This window comes from Protopterus annectens, chromosome 4.part1, assembly GCF_019279795.1.
Source record: "Protopterus annectens isolate FY-2018-M chromosome 4.part1, PAN1.0, whole genome shotgun sequence".
Taxonomy (NCBI): Eukaryota; Metazoa; Chordata; order Ceratodontiformes; family Protopteridae; genus Protopterus; species Protopterus annectens.
The window spans coordinates 941,615,737-941,639,053 of NC_056734.1; positions in this window are offsets into that span (position 1 = coordinate 941,615,737).

A 23,317-nucleotide genomic window follows, 5' to 3' on the forward strand; every position below is an offset into this window, starting at 1 on the left:
GCACATTTTCAGGTATTGTTTCCAGTGCATAACAACATTTTATATCTTCATCTGAGGGTTTTATAATTATGTCTGATCTTTTAAATAAATTTAATAAAGATAACCATTCATTCTTACTCATACTATACAAAATGTCTTTCTTCTCAGAAGAAAAATCTTTCAGAAGTTTCTCTAGTGCAAAATTAAGCATCTTAGAAAATTGCAAAATCACCTGGTTGTTAAATGCAGGTATAAAAGTGCTAGTATAAGTAACCATTTCGGTATTTTAAGTGCAATATGCATTAACATTTTCAGCTGTTTCAAATGAAGAATCACAAGAGAAGAAATCCAGGAACTCATCTTCACTTGCAGATACACTTTCTTCATTAACTGACATACTTTCACCATTACATTCAAAGTAATTAACCAAGTGCAGCTTTCTTATTAACTTAAACACTTCTGCTTTAATAAAATGTGATCTAGGTAGAGCTGTTGGTATAAACTATGATGGAATTATTATAATTTTGTTTGATGAATATTTTTTTTTTTAGTTTAATAAGCTCTTTTACCATCAAGTACAAGGTACTGCCATGGGTTCATCTTTTGAACCCATGTATGCTAACCTGTTCATGGGCCTTTTTGAAGTTGAGTTTTTGTATAGATTGAAAAATTTTAATAGTTATGTTATTTTATATTGTAGATATATAGATTCCTTTATGTAAGAGGATGCTGAAATAGCTCCCCAGTTTATAAATGATTTAGATGCAAATCATTTTCAGATAAAATTTGATGGCTTACAAATAAGAAAAACAGTTAACTATCTAGATATCACTTTGACTATTAGGAATAATAATAATATGGTAACTGATATACACAGAAAGGGAATTGGAGATTATAATATTTTGGATAGTAGTATTTACCATCTACCTTTACATACTTTGAAGGCACTACCTTATAATGAATTATTGAGAGTCAGCAGGCTATGTAATGATGAAATTGGTCTAGAAAAGGAAATAATAAAAACATGTATTAATTGCAAGCAAAGGGGGTATGATGAGAATGTTATTTTACATGCCCTTCATAAAATAATGGATACCAGCTTACTTTATAACAGGCCTTTAGTAAATAAGATAAATAATAGAGAATTTAATACTGTGCAGGAGTGTAGAAACGTTTATTTTGTTACTGTATATAACTTTCTAAGTGAGAAAATTATTGATGTCGATATTGGCCCTATTTAATATGGAAGGGGTAAAAAATCTTTGTAAAATTGTAAATATCTCTTTTAAGAGAAGCAGAAATATTAAAAACATGGTGGTACACAACGGATTTGTTTCACCTTGTGAAAATTTAAACCTACAAGTTGGTGAATGTGGCACCTTCCCTTGTGGAAGTGTTCGGTTTGTCCCAACATTACCAAATGTTTTGAAAAAATAAATGGTGTAAAATTCTGTTCCACTTCTGCTTTTTCATGTATAACTAAATCAGTAGTATATGATTCTGCCTTGCCCCTGTAATTTGTTTTATATAGTGGAGACTAAAAGAATATTCAAGCTACAGTTGCAAGAACACATTGGAGACATAAAAACTAATAATGCTATGAGCCCTATAGCTTTGCATTTTTTTACTTGTCATAGTAGTGACTTTTCACTGTTAAAAAAAGCTTGTATTTTGGAACATATTTCAGAAACAGAAGAAGTGTTAATGAAAAGGAAATTATTGTACAAAGAAACTATATATATTTTAAAATGTAATACACCAACTCCAGTAGGTCTAAATAGTGAATGTAACTGGAGAGTGTTTCTTTAAAATGTATATATGATCATTTTAATTGATGGTTGACTAATTAGATTGTTTAATTGTATGTATTGTACAAAGAAACTCTATGTATTTTAAAATTTAATACACCATCTCCAGCAGGTCTAAATAGTGAATGTAAATGGAGAGTGTTTCTTTAAAATGTATATGATTATTTTAATTGATGGTTGACTAATTAGATTGTTTAATTGTATGTAAGTGAATATGTATGCATGGTGTAGTACATTTTGTAACTCCAGGAAGGCTGTGCCGAGGTGACAGAGTGTTATTCAGTGTGAAAAAACTATTTAATACAAGACGGGTGGCATATTTTTCGCTGGCTTTGTAGTCTGGTGTATTCCCTTGGCCTAGCCTTGTAGAGCTTTCAGGCCCATTCACCTACTACAGATCTGTGAAGCAATGAACCTATGGACCTCAATACTGGCAAATGTGTCTGTGTGTGTGTGTGCGCGTGTGCGTGTGTGTGTGTGTGTGTGTGTGTGTGTGTGTGTGTGTGTGTGTGTGTGTGTGTGTGTGGAGATGAATGATTTTGAGGCCATTCACACTCACTACACCTCCCATTGCCCTACTTTAGCATGCCTGCTGATGTCAGTCACCTTGAAATAATCCTTTGGCCAGGTTTCAGTTTTATAAGCTCTGTGACACTTGCAATAACTGCGTAATACTGTAGTGTAGCAACCTAGTTATGTAGGAATTCTAATCCTGATCCTCCCAACTGTGATAATGTGTGTGTTTCTGTGAGAGAGTGTATGTGTCTTTGTTGACACCTGATTTTGTGAACATTCACTCTTACTACACTTCCCATACCTCCTTTAGCACTGCTGCTGATGTCACTTACCTTTAAAGATACCTATGGACAATTCTCCAACATGTAAGCTCCGTGGCACATGCAATAACTGTGTAACACTGTAATAGCAATACATAGTCAGGTAGGGGTTTGAAACTCAGTACGGGTAAGTGTGTATTTGTGTGTGGGTCATAAGTATTCTGTGTAGGTGTTGGGGTGATTGTGTAATGATAGGATCAATTGCAGTATGGGTTTTGCAACATCATTATATTGAGGACCTATATGTCCCAATGTCCACATTACAAGGCCAACAGTTTTCAAGCACTGTAGAGGTTGTTGTAGACAATCAACAGCCATAAATGTGTACTGCCATGTGGAATTACTATGTGACAGTATGGATTAGTAAACAATATAGGCAACTGTTATAATACCCAGATACCACTCTCAACCCACAGGCCATACACAGACATGCTTGGCTCTTACTCCCTTCCTTTCATACTTTCTCTCTCTCTCTCTCTCTCTCTCTCTCTCTCTCTCTCTCTCTCTCTCTCTCTCTCTCTCTCCCTCTCACCTCTTTCTCTCCCTCTCCCTCTTTCTCCCTCTCTCTTTCTCTCCCTCTCTCTCTCCCTCTCTCTCTCCCTCTCTCCCTCCCTCTCTCTCTCTCTTTCTCTCCCTCTCTCTCTCTCTCTCTCTCTCTCTCCCTCTCTCTCTCCCTCTCTCCCTCCTCTCTCTCTTCTTTCTCTTTCTCTCTCTCTCTCTCTCTCTCTCCCCCCTCTTTCTCTCTCTCTCTCTCTCTCCCCCCTCTTTCTCTCTCTCTCTCTCTATCTCTATCTCTCTCTCCCTCCCCACCCTCTCTTTCTCTCTCTCTCTCTCTCTCCCTCTCTGGTGGATGTGGAAAAGTTTTGTATAGGCAGCAGCTTGACTTTTGTAGATAATGCTCATGATCAGCTGATGGCCTGTGCATGAATTGGAGTCGCCCACTTGCTAAGTGCATGTGGAACAGCTGTGGTATCATTCCTATAGCCAATTGCATGGAAACACACTCATAACTAAGCATATCATGTGGGTGTTGGCCCTTTTCCTTTACTGGAAGCAGGACTTCATGTGGGAGTCTGACAAACAGCATCACAGAGGGTAGTTGGAAATACCTCTTACAACATACACTGTGGAGACAGGCTGACAAACAGGAGGGGGATGTTCCAGACATGAGGACAGAATATAGGTATTGCTGTTTTACATTTGAAGTAATGTTGGTTTAACAGGGTTTGTGTGGATATGGCTGTTCTACATGATTTAAAGGCTGGCATGACAGTGTTATGCAGTTCAGGAAACTCTCACCTGTAGGGCTATCTGCAGACTGGCCAGAGTTTTGAGTCTTAGATGTGGTGCATTTCCTATCTTTAAAAATGCAGTAGCATACTCTGATGATTGCAGTCAGTACATGGTGGCATCCAAGTGTGTTACTGACTTCATATCCCTCAGAAGAGAGATGTCACAACAAACCCTGTTACACCAGGAATCTTCTCAGTTTATCACAGCAATATGTCAATATTGGCCCTGTGTTTGTACCTCTGTCCCCCAAGTCTGTCATCCATTGACCATATGTCATGCAGTAAGAGGTGCATATGTACAGTATATCATTATTTACTGACATCATTCCTGATAACTAGCCAGTGATATATCAGACTGCTAGATATGTTACGTATAGTAGACTTTATATTTGAGGACAAAACCTGGACATTCTGTTGTAGTCTGTACAGTAGTGAGGTCTGTGTACTTATAGTGATTGCTGACAGAGTGTCAGTATTGTGTAGCAGTGTATTGTGAATGTTACTTGGCCTGTGTACACTCTGTTAGATGTCAGTGTTATTGGTCCTGTTCTATCTGACATTGCATGCTGCTTCAGTTTCTGGTACCCTATCAGTGTATGTTTGTAAGGCCAGACTGAGACATGTCCCATACCACAGTCAGGCATCAAACTACGCTGTGAATTGGGCCAGTATATGCAAGTTTAGTGGGTGAGTGGTAAATATGAGGATGGTTTTGTTCACAGTCCATATACTGCACTATAAATTAGGCTTACCATAATCTGACTGTGACTGTGAGACTGGTTGTGGGTATGCACTTTCACATTGGTGTCTGTTACTCTATGCTGTTACATGCCTGTAGTACCTGCTATATTTGGAAGTACATGTGTATTCTCCCATAGGAAACTTGGATCAGTGTTGGGGCAGTCTACCTGTAGTTTACACAGTGCTTTCTGACATGCCTAGCAGCTTAGTGTATTTACCTAGTGTGATGCTATGTCCAGATATTTGTCAGATGTACTGTTGCCTGGTCACCATATATGTTGTGTATTTCTAAAAAAGCAGTGAGATGCTGGGAGGATGTATGTCACTAACTAGTGAGAAGTATGTGGGCTTGGGACCTCAACTCCTCCTGTTAATATGTGTTAGGACAGAGAGAAGGGTGTGAATGCATCAGCTGTGTGAGTTTATCTATTCCAGTATTTCTGTGATATCCCCATTTTCATGGTTGTAAACATCCTCTTTGTCAGGCTTCGTCCACACGTCTTGCAGTAAGGAGTTCTGTGTATACCTCTGGACTGACCAGATTGTTTCAGACTGTCTATGTTTATTGGTCATATTTCTGCTGTATTCCACAGGATCATTACTGTGATTTGTGTGGTACTTCACTTTGATGATTTTATGATGTCTGTCAGTAACTGATGGGGTACATGTCAGTATCAGAAGTGACTTCCTTCACAACATGCCTGTTGACACAACCCCTGTTACTGTGGTATAACTGCAATACTTGCATTACATTTTCTTGCACTAAGAGGTTGTGACCTATGGTGTTGAGGTATGGCTCCACTACATGTTATGGGCATATGTTTTATATATATATATATATATATATATATATATATATATATATATATATATAACCACAATCAAGGAAGTGTCCAAGATAGTACTAGTAATAAAAGGAAACGGACACAAAACGAAACCACTGGCACTTGCAAATCTTGCATGTAAAATTAGGTTCTCTCAGTACTAAGCTGTTGCGAAAAGTTCTTTCCTAAGTAAACATCCACAGATAACACAAACCACAGGTATTTGAGTTCAAAATGATTGTAGCTCAAGCCACGCTGTTGCAAAAGTAACTTGAAATAATTCCACAGCCTGTATTTCGTTTAACGTTTATTCACATCCGTTTTCGTCACACAACTTCATCAGAAACATAAAAGGTCCTCCCCACAATACCTTATATACCCAAACCAATTAACAATTTAATTAGTTTCCTATGTGTGTATGTACATGTATACATATATCTACACACACATATATATATATATATATATATATATATATATATATATATATACATATCCTTGTTATGTGTAAACATGAGTTTTGTATATACCTTCTAAGATGTGTCCCACCATATTTATCTGATATGTGTATATTTAGATATAAAAACATGACTGATTCAACACTATTTGCACTAACAAATAGTAAACAATTGTAGTAGTTAAAGCTGTTGTTCACTAATATTCAATACATGCACTGAATGATATATTTGAACAAGCAAAAGACATTTGTACAGCTCAGAAGGCTTAGTGGTTAAGTGCTGTGACTATAGTCTAGAGGGTCCTGGGTTCAAGTGCTGTTTATTTTGTTGCTAGGCAGAACAAGTACTGTTGGATACGGAGTGGTTAAGGCAGTTATGTGGAGCTTTAAGTGGGTTTGCGTGGGTATGCACGACCGTAAGCGGTGGTAACATACGGTTAAACAAAAAGGTGCTTACACTGTGTAGGCTTCGCTTTGTGCAAATGTGCTTAGCATTTACATTTAACCAATGCTTACATCTGATGAGCATAGCTCAGCCCTGATAACCAGTGATCACATTTCAGTCTGATAAAATAGCAGGGTAATGACATCATTAAAAAGTGTATTTAATTCCACGTACATAACATGCTTCTATGTGTTCTCATTACAGTAGCAAGGGGTGTGAGTATATGGTATTGGACACCTGAGTATACATGACTAGTACCACAATATTTTCTCTTTGTATGTGTTTCATACATGGGTATTATCCCAGGTTATATGCAGTCACACTTACATGTATTGTAGCATTATGTTATTACTTTTAACAGTGCTTTTCCAAGTTAGAGTAGATTGCAGATTGTAGTACTGGAACCATACACCCCTGCATGCAAAGCTGGACTCTTGAGTACTGACTGTCATGTTCGCGGTGTGTGAGCTGTATGTTAATTATGTCCTGTTGGATATTGATCTGATATGTGGATATTAACTGTAGACTACTATTTGTTTAGGTCATGTCATTGAGGGTTGCTGTCATAGTATGTTCATGTTTTTTAGTCTCTCATAGGATCTGACGAAACTGTATGTGAAAGTGCTTGTCCTTTTTTATCTGACTTTTACATGGAATTTGTTTGTTGCTATTTTTATCATCATTTTTATTAAAGCTGTGTCTTCAGTTGTGGTTGTCCAGTTGATATATGTTTTTTCTACATGTCAGTTGTAGCACCTCACTGGCCCTCTGCAAGAGAAAATCAGATGATTGGATGTTGAATTTAACTGTCACACTTGGGACTCCTCTAGTGGCATCAGTTAATAGATGGCCTGCTAACAAATGTCAGGTGGCATGATACCAGTGTACCCACATGCCCTACTCTTCTTATCTCTCCATGGACATTAGCCTGGTATACACCTAGGAACTCCTGCACCTATGGACACCTGTACTGACAAATGTGTCAGCGTGCATTACTGAGAATAACAGTGTCTGTGTGTTTTTAAACTTGTGTACTTGACAATAGTCTGAGGGCCTTCTCACCCACTGCACCCCTCATTGCCATACTTAGAAATGGCTGCTGCTGTAATTGACATTAAATGTACCCTGCCACATTCTTCACCATATGGGCTACCTGGAGCTTGCAGTACCAGCATAACACTGTTCTACAAATGGGTAGATAGGCATGGGTTATCCTCTGAGTCCTGGCAAGTGTGTGTATGTGTTTGTGTGCATATTTGTAGGAGACAGCATTCTGAGGCCACATTCTCCAAATACAATAAACCTTGCCATACATTATAAGGGATATTGATGTTGCCGACAGGAGAGCCATGACAAGCCCTCACCCTACTATCCCTGTGGCATGTGCAATAAATGCATATCCCTGTAGTAGCACTGATTAGATAGACAGGGGTTGTATTGCAGTACTGGTCAATGTGTCATTATGGGTATGTAAAAGCATGATCATGGATTTCAATAAGTACAATATCCAATGTGTGGTGTGGGTGCTGGGTATACTGTCTTTACATCATGGTACCCCCAGTACATATGCCAAGGTCCACTGTATGAGGACTACTGTCACCATCAACCATACAGGTAACTGATTACACTATCGAGTCCAATGATGCATGTGCTGTGTGCAAAAACTCTGTAACAGAATGGACTCACTGACAAGGTAGTTATCACTGCTAAACCCAGGTCTGTCAAATGTGTCTATGACTGTATGTGTTTGACAATGTGTGTGTGACAGTTTGTCATATGATGTATTGTTCATTAACACCCAGCACATCCCCCATTACCATACTGTACAAGGCCTGGTGGTGATCTTCACTTAACAGGAAACTCAGGACACACCTCACCCTAAAAGCTCTGGTGTGTGCAATTAAAGCCAAGCACAATAGTAGCAATAAGTAACTAGGTAGGGGTTCTACTCTCAGTGTTGCCAAGTAAGTGTGTGTGTATGTGAAGGGATCTACTTCAGTTTGTAGAAAATATATGTCTCAGGAGATCATTTGTCCGAGAACAAACTGGCTAAAAGTAATATTTCAAAGCAATCATCTTGTGGAAATTCATTCAAGCAAAACTAGTAGTGGATGTGTAAATTCCCTCTTCTCCACTGTACAGCTGAATAGTGATACAGGAGTTGGCATATATACATGGATGTGGTTGTTGTGGCCACAACACCCACATTGGGGTTATTCTTGTGGGTATCCCCCACTTAGTGTGCTGTTATACTGCACAGTTTATGTTAATAGGTTAAGTAGTTGTTAATCACACTGTGTGGTTCTACGCTGTCCCACACCCTCCAAAGTGGGGGGCTGTGCCACCCATACCAGCACACCTATATTTACAAACTCCAGGATTGCACTACATTGGGGAAGAAGACATATACCTTGCCAATACCATTGTCAATTACATTAAACTAGCAAACTGATTATTTCCTGATGTGATGTTTTGGCCATTTGGTCTGGGTGGAATTACACAGGTTTATAGGTGTGTACTAAGCTAATGGTCCTAGGGCCTTTACAAGCCTAGCCATAGGATTACCCTGGGATAGTGCCACCTGACCTTAGTTCCCAGTGCCTCTGTCGAGTACAGCCACTGGTGTTATCCCTGGGGTGAATGTTCTGTCTCCCATCCACTCATCAAGATTTCTCTTGAAGACAGTCAGCAAGGTGCTCTGCTTGACATGTATGTCTGTTCCATAGTAAGGGCAGTCTCTGGGTTATGAACCTGTCCCTCCAGCATGTTCTGTTAATTGTGGTAATGAGGTTTAGGTCTCTGGAGCATTTGGTGTGGCGGGATTGGGATTTCTTTAGATGTAGCATTTCTAACAGAGCTGGGTCAGACATGGCTTTGTAAGTCAAGCAGAGATCGTCTCTAAGTAGGAGATATCAGACAGAGAATAGTTGGGGTTTTTTGAGTCTGTCCATACAGGGCAAGAGTTTAAGGCCTAGGATCCTCTTTGTGAGGTACTTTTGCAGCCTCTCCAGTTGTTACAGGTGTCTAGTGAGTTACATGCCAAATGGGACATTATACTCGATGATTGGCCTAATGAGGGAAGAGTAGAGGGAGACAATGACCTCTTTCTTCCTAGATGCAAAACCCTTAGTAATGGGATGTGCCGCACAGAAGGACTTTCACAGTGGCAATGTGGTGATCAAAAAGAGAGGTTGCCATCAACCTGTGTTCCCAGATCTCTTATAACATCTGTGTTCAGTGGATTACCATCAATGTGGTAATTTATGGGAAGTGGGTTTTTCCAAAAGGGGATGACACATTTTTTGGCATTGAGCTTAAGACCATGGTTCTGACACCAGTTGTTTGTCACAGTGAGGCCATTCTGTAGGATGTCAACATTACTTGGGGATTTAATAATAGCTCCCAACTGACAACCGTCTGTGAAGTTTGTCAGTCAAAGTCTGTTCATGTTAGCCTGGACTTCAGAGAAGTAGATATCAAACAGGAGAGGACCCAGGATCAAACCCTGTAGGATTCCACTCATGACTAATCGCCAGTCTGACTTTGAGTCAGCTACTTCCACACTGTGGGTTTTATCTAACCGGTTTGCAACCCACCTAGTGATATAGGGGTTGATGCCAAGCTTAGTGAGTTTTTCTATGATTCCTCAGTGGGGAATCATATCAAAAGCCTTGGCCAGATCAAGGTAGGCTGTATGAAGCACCTTGTCTTCGTCCACAGCTCTGGTGACTGACTCAAAGAAGTCAACCAAGTTGAGCAGGCATGATCTACCCTTCACAAAACCAAAATTTGGAGATTCCCTATATCCTTGTTTATTAGGTCCATGATGATGTGTTCCTATAGCTTTGCATATCAGACTCATCAGGCCAATGGGGCGATAGTTCCCAGGGTCATTAAGTCGCTCCTCCTTTGTGGAGAGGGATGACTGTAGCAGTGTGCCATTCGGCAGGAACAAAGCCTGAGGTGAGGCTGTGATTGAACAGGGCACACAGGTGAGGTGCCAGTTCACTCTGTAGTTCATGTAGAGCCAGGGATATTGTCAGATCCCACAGAAGCTGTATTCTTGACCTTGGACAGTGCTGTTTTAACATGTGCAGCAGTAATACTGGGTGCCTGGCAATCTACTGGCATTGTGATTGGTCCTTTGGGGGGGCAGAGGGGGGTAAAGTTGGCACTGGATGTGTCGGCCAGTATACTGGCCATATCTGTTGGCTTGGTATAGGAGGTACCATTGTGCAGTAGCTCAGAGCAAATCTGGGTATTGCCATGGAGATTCTTTACATAACTATAGAAGGCCTTGTGGTTGTCTTTACTATCTGTTGCAATTCTGTTTTCATACCTAGTTTTAGAGGATTTGATGAGGGATCTCAACTTTCTGTTGAGGCAGATAAGGGAGTTTTTCCAGTCTTAGGACTTCACTGTATTCTGCATCAGTTTCCACCTTCTGTAGTAGAGTTTGTTTATGGCAGGGGACCACCAGATTTGCTTCCTTTTTTGGAGGAGAGTGTCTTGGTTTTATTGGGTATGGCGAGATCCATGAATTTGTGTACATGCTTGTACAGTGCGCTGGTGAATGATTCTGCAGTTACGCAACTATTCTTCATTTGCATGGGTGCCATTAAGTTAGCCACCTCTGTTTTTTGGATTGCAAAGCTAGCTTTGGAGAAGTTTTTCATGGTGGTTACCTTTGCTCAGCTCTAACCAGGGAGGAGTTGAATATTGGTGTAGAACAATGGTCATCCATGTTAGTAATGACCAGGTCATGGATGTTGCTACCTCTAGTGGGGGTAAGATCGAGCTGGTCCAGGGAGTTGGAATTAATGAACTCCAGGAAATGTTGGGCAAGTGTATTGGCACATGAGTAGTTAATGGAGGGGTGGTTGAAGTCACCTAGTAAGAGTGTTAGGTTGGACCTTAATATTCTCCAGGGTCCTTAGGAACATGGAGTGCGAATCTTGGAACATGGTTGGGGACCTATAGCAGGCTACGACCTGAATATCTGTCTTACCCAATGTTAGCTACACCTGAAGTATCTCTGATATGTTATGTTGGGCTACCAGTCTGGAGGTGTGTGCATCCTTTATGAATATGAAAACACCACTGTCTTTGGAGCTTCAGTCTAAGTTCTGGGGCCGAAAGGTCTAGAATGAGTTATAGGCTGGTAGTGCATGGGTACTTTCTGCTGCTTTGAACCAGGTCTCTGTTACATCACAAATGTCGATGTTCTCCATTATAAGGAGTGCCTCGAGCGAGTGCATTTTGAGATTTAGACTTCTAGCATTGAGCAACATGACCCTCAGATTGCATTTGTTTGTAGGTGTTACGGTGGTAATTTGGTCTTTGGAACACCAACTAAAAAAGGCACTATAGAGGGTGGCAAGAGCCTTGGCCAGTATCCGGAATCCCAGGGGTGACAGATGCAGGCCATCTCTGGAAAAGCATTGAGGTCTGTCAATCATGTCATCCCAGGCAGACAGATACTGGATCCCCTTAGAATGACACCCGAAACTTAGCCAATTGTTGAAATCAATCATTTTCTGATTGTACTCTGGGATCATTCTGGGTGATGGTAGTATGCTGCTCAGGGCTATGGTCATACCCGCCTAGGCTACATAAACCAAGAGCTCCTCCATGTCTCTTTTTATGTAGTCCAGGGAGGTATGTCTCAAGTCATTCACACCCACATGTACAATGACAATGAGTCATATTTGTACCTGTTATTGAGTGACCGGAGTACATGAATTGTGTCAGATCCTGGCACCTGACAGACAGCTGACTGTTACTTTCTCCTTATTCAACCTGCTGAGTGGGACATCAGTGTGCCTCACTATCGAGTCACCTATGACTAGTGAGTTGAGCATGCTGTTTTGACTTAGCGGCTTTGGTTGAGTGACACACTGTTTAGAAAAGTTATGTGTCTCATGATTAGTGTTGTGTTGTGGTGGTTGAGTGCATTTCTGCCTTGGAGGGCTCTGCTGCCTGGATAGATTTTTATTGAGAGCCTCCATGAAGTTGGGTGTGTGGTTTGTGTTTTTATGTGAAGGCAGTGCTGGTGTGTGTTCTGGAGGGCTATGTATTCCATGCGGTGTGATGCAAGTATTGACCTTCTCCTCCTGACCAGCTGTTCCGGTCTTGGCTGGAGAGTGCATGGCTTCCAATTTGGATATATGTACATCTCTCGCAAGTCTGAATGTTGGAAGGAAAGAGGAGAGGGTTGTCGGTGTACATGAGGCAGTTGCTACATTGCTTCAGGATGTCCATGTTCACCAGATTAATAGGAGAAAGCACAGGGAACTGACATTTAGACATGCCGGGTGGGGTGGGCATTGATAATAAGTACTAGATCTGTTTCCTTGTAGAACATTTAGTGCTGGTAGAACTTGTGTGCTACAATAATTGTTACAAGAAGTCTGGTAAAGTGCTAGACTAATAAGCTAATATAAGTGCAGGAGAAGTGAGAACTAGTAAATCTAAGGGAAAAAATGAAGAGCAGGCTCTGGCACCACTCAGAAGCTTTCAAACATTCCAGGCCAAAATGAGTTCACTGCAAAATGAAGTACATCCATGTGAACAGTATCATCTGTGTATTAGATCAACAACAAAGGCTGTGTGTGTGTGTGTGTGTGTGTGTGTGTGTGTGTGTGTGTGTGTGTGTGTGTGTGTGTGTGTGTGTGTGTTATTCATGGACATTTGGTGTATGCCACCCAGTATACTTACCATTGTCCACTGTAGAAGAGCTGCTGACATCATCCACCATGCACTCACCTGTATACACCCCTCAGATCTATCAGCCATGTGGCACATGTAGTAACTGTTATACAGACCTGTTACCTGTGTTCAGCTGTACCTGGGATATGACACAGTCAATGTGTCAACCACATTGCTACACTGTTGTAGGACAGCACAGCAGACCAACATCCTGCTGACACCTCAGAATACATTATGGAGACCACAATCGGTCAATGTTAATAACAGCTATAATGCATCATGGCTGGACAGCTACACACTCTTAAGTGTAAGCATGAATCATTCTGGCTGAAAACATGTTAAACAGCATTACATTGCTAAACCTTAGGACATTCACCCTGAACATCAAAACCACATCATTGTGTCCCTGCATCTATGGTATGGATGACAGGGATGTGGCACAGGTATCACCATATGCACAGGGTGTGTTGCTGGATTGCCAGAGGCCTAGGCTGAATATTTTGGTTTACATCATGTGTGTGGGTTAGGGGTTCTTTATTAAATAAGCTGTCCAGATGTGGTGTGTGTAGGTATGGAGGTGCCATAACTGTGTTCATGAAGTGTGTGTGTATGTATGCACATGTCTGCCATGTGGCTGCCGTATACAGGGGTTTGTTGGATAGCCGCAGACTGTACATGGCAGGGTGTACAGTTCACTGTCTCTAGTCATGGAACTGTGCATGCCAGGGTTTCACAGGCACTACCAGGCAGAAGCCCAGATATGGTACTCTCCCCTGATGATAATTGTCCACTGGATCTGCATCCCATTTGGGACCAACCAGGACCACGTACACATGGCCTGCTGGTTTGTGGTGTGAACAGCACCCCCTGCAGTTCTGGGGGTGGTACTGCCACTATGGGAGCAGCTGTGAGTTGTTGCAAGTCCACAAAGACCTCCACCTGTTGGTGTTACTGACCTATGTCCACGTGGCCACCACCGTACTCCCACCACATGCTCTACCACAGAAACCACACAGACGTGGATTCCCACCATCTCACCCAACCGTCTGTCCAGGACCTCTGCAAAATAACTGTGGGCACCTGCAAGATCACAGATGTTGTCAAGTACACCAGAATGGGTAGCCCTCTGGAGCCTCAGAATCTGTCTGGTGTAACATTCCATATGTGCTTGTGCCTCCATAATAGCCCAAAACAGGCATCTGGTGACACCTGCTGTGGCACTTCTGCCAGAGGCATGATGGCCAGCAGCCCTCTGAGCACCCCTGTACATCTGCCTGTGTGGTACCTCGCTGATCATCTGGCTATGGCTGCTGTGTACAGACATACTTACCTTAGTCCCCACACTGTCCTGTCCCATGCCACCACCCACCAACTGTCCTATATCTATGGCCACTGGTGATGGGGTGTGTATGGGCATTGAGACTGTGTGCGGGTATGGGGTGGATAAAAGTGGGATGTCAACCAATGGCACAGCTTCAGCCCCTGACAACCCTGCCTGTGCCTCACCATGCCTGTCATCATTGTCAGAGTCTGTATGGACACTTACATCAGTTTGCCTGCAGGAGGGATCCTGACCCACCTTGCCACCTGTGAGGGGCAAACAAAAAATGTAATTTAAGACTTGTACATTATGGTTTCACACACACACACACACACACACACACACACACACACACACACACACACACACACACACACACACACACACACATTTACAGGTGAAGTGGCACAAATATATTACACAGACCTCTCTTTACCCAACAGTCAACATGCATGACATATGGCACTCAACAGCATGCACTGCAGCCATACTCAATCCTTGTTATCAACATTATACATCTCTGTGATGCATGAGTTGTTTAGTAGGTGATACCCCTTCCCCTGGAACACACTGCACCCATGTACACAATATTGCTGTGCACCTGTACAGCACACTGGCATGCACTGTGCACCATACCTCACGAGTGTACACATCATTGCTGAATGTGTATATGTGTGGCAGTTATGTTTGCTCTGTTGTGCCCCTATGTGTTTGTCTGACACATACCTGGGATGATATGAGGATCAATGTAAATATTTAATGCCTGATCTCTGATATGCAGATCTCATCATCAGCAGTGCATGTATAAGCAATAAAATCCAATTACACTGACAACCTTCAAAGCTTAATGTGGATATGAGGAGTGTACACACCCCTCTTGGCAAGCCAGCCTCTTCCATGATATGGAATGGGGCCACAATACTGCATATGTTAACATTACACACACCTGATATGTGACATATGACTTGTGAAATCCAATGCAGTATCAAACAAATGGGTTAGTCATGCAGATGCTGAATGAGATGCATATAATATGTGGGTTGCATAAGTGTGCACACCCTTAATACAATGGTTTGTTGCATCACCTAAGTGAACTACAGCAGTCACTATTCCTTGAAGGTGTATACTAGCATGGCGAATCTTCACTTGCCATTATTTGGTCACTCCACCCTACAAATGTCCCCCAACTCATCCAGATTGCAAGGTCAACTCATGTGCACAGCACTTGGAGGTCACACAGTGCCTTCACTATTGCTGTGGAGTCAGGGTTATGCCTGGCACAATTCATGACCTTGACTGTGTTCAGATATAGCCATTCTTAGTGAGCTTTGGATGTATGCTTCAGTTCACTGTTGTGTTTCAGCATGACACCCCTCCCCATCCTCAGCCTTATTGCAGATGCTTGACAACTATGGGCCACACATGAGTGTTATTTTGCAGTGTCCCAAATTCTGAATGCTATGTCTACCAGCCTAGTTCCTGCTAATGAACAGCAAACCTAAAGGTGTACACTGACACCAGCAAGGTAAAAATGGGGATGGTGGCCCTGAGGTGGAGTGAGGTGTTGCTTGTGCACCACATGTATCTTTATGAATACTGTCTGTAGGTTTCGGCCTTGGTCTCATGACACCATTACACATTGCAACACATGTCTTTTGGAGACTTGATATTATGAATATGCTATCTGTAGAGAGCCCTGGATGATGTTTTGTGTGGAACAACTCTTCTGTCTGATTACCCTAACCCATGGGCCACACTTATGCAAATTCCAGGTGATTGTCGACACAGGTACTGCACAGTCAGTACTTGCTAGACATTCCTGCAAGTCCCTCAGTGTTGCTGCATGTTTCTGGGCAGCCTCTCTGACCAGTTTGCAACATGTGTTGTCATCTGTTTTGGATGGGCATCTGTTTATTTTCTACATTAATGCAGTCCCATATTTCATGCACACATACATGACTGTCTGCACTGTTTGCCATGGTATATGCAATGGTGAAGTAAGGCTACTTTTTCCACTCCAGAAAGCTACCTTTCAGATATGGGATCCATTTCATGGTTTGTGAGATGTGTGCAAGCCATGACTGCCTCTGTTGCAGGTGAGTGGGCAAATGTCATGGACATAATTCTTAGACAGCAGACCATTACTTGGTGTGACATTGAGGCCCTGTACTTGATGGAAGGTGTCTACTCAAGAAGAGTGAATGCTGTCAGTACCTCACAAGCTGCTTCCACACTATGTTAGTTGGAGTGTGTGCAGACATATGCTTCCAGTGTTTAAGGTATGTATTCCCGTATTTGTTGTCCTAACATAGGATTCCATATTACACATTCATTGCTCATGTTAGGATCACATTACAGGTTGTAAAAGGTGTAGAATGTGGTATTGTGATTTTCCATTGTTTAGATCAGGAACAGTTGCCATTGAAATATTGGTGTATACACTGTTGCAGCCACTGTCTAAGGGAAATGTTTCAGACATGTCCCTACTGTAGGCCATTTATCCCACCATTATGTTCATCTCTGTCCACACATCTTGCACTGACAGGTTGTTAGGTATACTGCAGGACTCTTACATACCCTTCAGATATGCCATGATGGTGACCACTGTGGTGCAGTGCAGTTAACAGCAACAACAAGTGAACATGCACAGCACGCAATATGGGTAGGTGTGTTAAATGTGTGCATGGCAAATACCATGGCTATATCATGGGTGGTATATTGGCAAACCTGAACAAAACAACTCCATACTCACCAGCTACAGGCTGCTGTCCCAGTTGTAAACCAGAGGGACCTAAATAGTTGTGTGAGAAGCGTAATGTCAATAGCCAGACCTGTGGCATTGGTATGGGGTGCGAGCATCATTTCACCACATCAACAGTATAAACCCACATTACTAGAGATTATGCTCATCTGTTCATTACTAGACTGCACTAACAGACTATCTTATCTGACATATGCATGTAGATACTATACAAATGAAAATGGATAAGCAACAGTGGTCTACTAATGTGTCCTGGGGCCTTACCTGCACACTCCTCGTCCATTGTGTGGGTGGCACCCACCACCACAATGCTGTCTTCAGCTTGCTGACTTGGCTGGCTGGTCACTGCCCCAAGGCTGGTGAGGAGCTCCTCAGCATGTGTCAGTAGGGGCTGGATGGCATGAGCCCCGCCTATGGCTAGCTGGTCCCTCCTAACTGCAGCAGCATGCTGACAGGTGTATCAGATCTGTGCAGTGATGCCGCACCTGCTCATAATTGCGGTTGTGTGGGCCAACATCGTTTACCCTGTGGGTGAGCTCATTCCACAGGGCGGTCCTCTCCTGCAGATCCTGGGCTCTGCTCCTGAAGAGGATGGCGTGATGGACTATGAGGAACTGGATTGTTGCATTATTTTCCAGGGGTGTGTATACGGGCAGGCATCCCCGGGACATTGTACCTGGAAGACATAAACAGGAAAAAAGGTCAGAGGATCTCATACAGTTGTCCACGTGCACATCAACACAGTGGGTATTACGTGCAAATAATCCAGACTGTACCATAACACTGTAAGCTATCATGGCTTGTACATCTTGCATTACACTCCTGGCCCTGACCTGTCCAGTTCCCCAGTGTTGGAAACTTAATGGCATAATCCACTACACACCATTCATTTCTGTGTAGAGGGATGACAGTGGCCATCTTCCATTGTGGATGGTGTGTGGATGGTGGCATGAGTGCGTTTGACTGTAGTGTGTGATGGGACTGTGAGCGCATGCCTGTGTTCATGTAGGAGGCAAACTGTGATATTCTCATGCCTCATGGAGACTTGCTGTTGTTGCCATCAGTTGGCATTATGCCCATGATCACCACTGATGTGGGCAGGAGTGTGGGTGATGTGCATATCCCCCTGTACTACTGTTGTGGACAGGGTGCCACTGTTCCCAGATATCCTGTCAGATGCAGGTTGCCTGTATCCATGGCATGTGTGTATGAGGCGTGCTTTACCCCCAGTACAGGTTGACTTGTGTTACTAGCTCTGAGACTACATACATATGTGTAGACATGGCTGCAATTGGCCTTGGTGGTTTGCATATGTCTGATTTATCATCATAGTCAGCCTTACAGGAGGTCACCTGTAAACCCACTTACTTGCTCAGATAAAGGTGCACTTGCTTCCAAGTTGTGGTCTGCATCTATGTGTCCTGGTACAGCCACTATAACAACCTATTATGTGCTTTGTGTCTTGGTGGTGTCCACCAAGAAGGATTACACTACCTTTGATGGAGGATGGTTGTACAGGTAAAGTGCTGCTGATTCCATATAGGTACAGTGGATATGAAGTGTATACACTCCTGTTAAAATGCATGGTATTGTGCAGTTGGAACATGACCCCACAAAAGCACATGTCAACACAATTACCACCTGTGATGTGTCCTATAGCCTGCTCAGTTCAATAGGGAACATAACCTGCCCTGTGGAAACATATAGGTTCTTAGGTTCATAGGTCTGTACTAGGCTAATGGCCCTGGAGTGTTTACAAACCTAGCCCATGGGATTACCCTGTCATCATGCCACCCGACCTTAGTTCCCAGTGCTTCTGTCGAGTAAAGCCACTGGAGTGATCCCTGTGGTGCATTTTCTATTTCCCATCCACCCATCAAGATTTCTCTTGAAGAGGGCCAGTGAGGTACTCTGCATGACATGTATGGAAAGTCTATTCCATAGCATGGGCAGTGTCCGGGTTATGAACCTGTCCCTCCAGCATATGGGAAGTAATACTCAGTACAGTAAGCCAGTTGAAACACATTCACCCTTACACTGGTATGTTGTATAAACACCTGCTGTGATGATTACAGCATCCATTTGTCTTGGTTTGTACTCTAACATCATATCACATCTTCACTTGACAATGGTTGCTCACCTTCCATGAAACAGCTTTGTTTCTTTTCAATAGAATTGCACAGGTTATGGGTCATATTTGAGGTGAGAAACTTTTTGACATGACCTCCTGTGGTCTCACTGGCATACAGCACACAGACCTAGCATTCCAACAGGGGTATGTACATTTTGATATCTAGTGTATATGGGTGTTGATATAGCTGTTAGAGGTAGGCATGGACAGTGGGTCATAACACAGTTGTACACTTCTCTGATTACAATGTGATAAGCATGCCTACTCTAGTACCCATATCAGTGCCATGGCAATGTAACAATCAGTAGCAGTACACATTTTATTTTGTTGTATGCAGTGACAGTGATATTACACATATGTGCAACATGCACATCCTAATTTATGAACTGTTTGTGACCCATTTTATTATGTTTGTGCCTTTCAGCTGAACATACGCATACATACACATGCTCAGGGGATACCTGGTAAACATTTGTGTTCTATGTCATTATGGCACACTATTTACAGTCTTGCAGCTCAATCATATGTCTCAATCTGTTATACCACGACTTCTGGTCATTGGCCCACCTCACTGGGTGACAAAACAGGGAAGTCAATTTTGATAACGTATCAATATAACTGCCATAACACAAGTATATGTGTAAGTGACTACAGATATCTATCACAACTGTGAACCTTGTACAGAAGAACACTGCACAGTTGAATGTTATTAATTCAATATATCACATGCAGTTTAACACACACATCTGCAACAATGCTTTACTATGCTCATGCCCTATATAGATATCCTAGATTTACCATACAAACATGTAGAATACTCATATTCACAGGTAACATATGGATATGGGCAACACCTCATTAACTGGCCTAGCAGTGGCACAGACATGACTGTTTGACAGACACTCTAGTGGTTGCCATATGTGAGCTGTCCTTTCCCAGGTTGTGTCAAGCTCCTCAGCTGAGACACAACCTATCCACCTTTTAGAGCATCACATGTGGACAAAGCCTAACATTGGGGGTGATATATAGGGACAGATCGTAGATATGCCTATTACAAACCTATGAAGTTTGTGCATCATACATTTTGCATTGCCATGACTGTTCTGAAAGTAGTGGGGTCTGAAACTCATGTGTCTGTCACAACTTCATTACTTCCACCTTCAGCTATTCACCAGACTAATATAGATGTTTGGAGGAACAGAACAAACACTATGATGGCTAAATCTTGACATTCTGTGCAGGTCTGCACAGTTGACAGGTTGGCCCACTGCAGACAGAGCCAGATGCTATGTCCATAGCATTTGCTCAACAGGACATCATTACAAGTATTGATAGCACATATACATCTTTCATAATCATCTATCCCATTTTTACAGACCAGTTACTACATTCAATTACATGCTTACATGTTTCTCAAACCTGGTTTATCTTCAGCTTCCTTCTGTGTACAGGATGTCTTCCTGTTGTGTGTTTGTGTGTGTGTGTGTGTGTGTGTGTGTGTGTGTGTGTGTGTGTGTGTGTGTGTGTGTGTGTGTGTGTGTCTCTCTCTCTCTACTACTGGGATTGAGCTTGTTTGAGTAGGTTGAAGCATGGCTTTTGTAGGTGATGCTCATGTTCAAGTGATGGCCTCTGCACCAATTGCTGTACCCCCACTTGCTAATTGCATGCAGGCAGCTGTGTAGGTTTTCCAATAGCCAATGTCATAGCAACCCATTACTATAAATAACAACATCATGTGGGCGTTGTCCCTTCCTGCATGGAAGGCATCTTTCCTGTGTGTGGGCAGCAGTGTTACAGATAGCAGGTAGCTATACCTCTTACAACAGGACTTGTGGACACAGGCCAACTACATGTTTGTATAAGGTTCCAGACCTAGGGACAGTGTGTGAGTATTGCTGTTATATACATTGAATACTGCTAGTTTTATAGGGTTTGTGTGTACATGCTAGTTTTGCATGGACTGCAGTCTTTCTGCATAGCTCTCAACTGTGGACCTATCCACATGAGAGCCAGAGAATTGTCTGTTAAGTTTTGTCTGTTCCCCACACAGGTCTTGTTCCTGACATATCAGTGGCATTCTCTCCGTTGATGGCTATTAGTACATGGCAACATCCATTTGTGTTTCTGACTTCATATTCCTGAGTAAGGGTATGTTGCAACCAATCCTGTAACACCAGCACCTTTCACAGTGTATAACAGCAATATTTGAAATATGGCCCTGTTTTTCAGCCTCTGTCCTTCACCTACATACCAGGCTTTGTTCAGATGTCATGCAGTAAGTTGTTGATAGGTAATGGTCTATCATTATTTAGTGCTGTCATTCCTGCTATCATTCCAGTGATGTGGACTCCCACATAAGTTGTGTGGTTGGGTCCATATATATGAGGGCTGTGAAGATTGGGGGAAGATGAGTGAAGGCTGCCAGCCTAGCCAAATAGAATTTGATACATAATTCTCTCATTTGTAAATATAAATGTAAAATACAGGTTTGTTTCTTAAATGAAAGAAAACACTGTAAAATGTGAACTTCAAGATTGTAGCAACATTGTCATCTGCTGTAAGGAAAACTAAGCCAAGCATTTCACATCTGTACCTTTGAAGTAAAATTATGTCTTGTATACCTTTTGATCTAGATAGTGGTGCCGAAGAGGCTAGCTGCACACATTATTTTTATTGTTTTAACTTAAGGAATAATTACTAGAGTGTACATGTGAAATGTCTTTTATTGTTGTTGTTTCCTGAGCAGGAGTTAGATTGTTAAGTAATGTAGCCTGTTGGCCTGGGAACTCCAGACTAAGTGTCAAAATGATGTAATGTGCATACAGGGAGGGCCCAGTAGAAATGTTTGTTAGTGAGTTTAAAAGCTATTGTTGAAAGAGAGAGACTATAAGCATTTTGATCTTGATATCCAACTCTCAGCACTGCCTTATGCTCTCTTTATGAAAGTAAGTTACTTAAGAAGTATGTTTTCTTGTAGAAATAGCTAGGACCATAAAGATTAGACTCAATTATTTTTCTGTTATATCAGAACTTTCCTACTGTACTGTTTTAAGTTTCTGTGTGATCTCTGAACTCTTGAGTGGCATTGTATTGTAGTAGTATTGTCTTGTGTTTTAATTATTTATTATTAAATATTTTAAAAACATTTTACCTGTCGCTGGTTTGTGTAGAGACAAGTTAAACTCTAGAGTACATTGCATATTTATAGAGTTTATTTTACAAGGCACTCTAATAAGCCTTAGACTGATTAGTCACACTTACCAATCAGATAATAATATTGCACAGCAATAATTGGACACCCTTTTAAGGGCCTTTGGGCAGCTGATAAGTATTAGCTGGTGGTGGCAGTAATTGCTACCATATAGTCTGGGTAAAGGGGCACAGCTGGAGAATCTATGTCAGCCTTTCCCAGGAGTGTCTGTGAAGTTGTATAAATACTTATCTCAAAGTGAATGTGGTTGTTCAGCTACCTGGGCAGGGACACAAAGCACTAGTGGGACAGAGAGGGTACAGGAGGTTAGCTTGCAAGCTAGGCTGAGATCTGAATCCTATAGCTGTTCCACTGGGGAGTCTTATTGAGGATCTGAGGAACAAGGGAGCAACCATCCCCAGACTGACTGTGATCTCTGTGTGCACTTAAGGGAAATTGTACTTTACTGTGTGTATTTGTTATATGTTCCTCTTATTTGAGATGCCCTCCCTGGTGTTAGTGGTAAGGATTGAGGCTCCTTGATTGCTGAGACAGGGCACAGCCATCACAAGGGCTACAGCTGGATAAAACATGTGTGACCCTGTACAGTATGGAGGTCAGTGTATGGAGAACACTCTTATATGCCCCTGTAAGACATTTTATTGAGGAGGGGTATTAAATGTTTTTAACCTAGGCTGTTACAACATGTAAGGGATATCAGTAATAAAACATTAAGGTATATGGCTGTACATTTTCATATGTTTCATCATGGGTACAGTGGTGGGCTAGAGCTTACTGTCTTGCACACAGATCTGTTTGTCAGT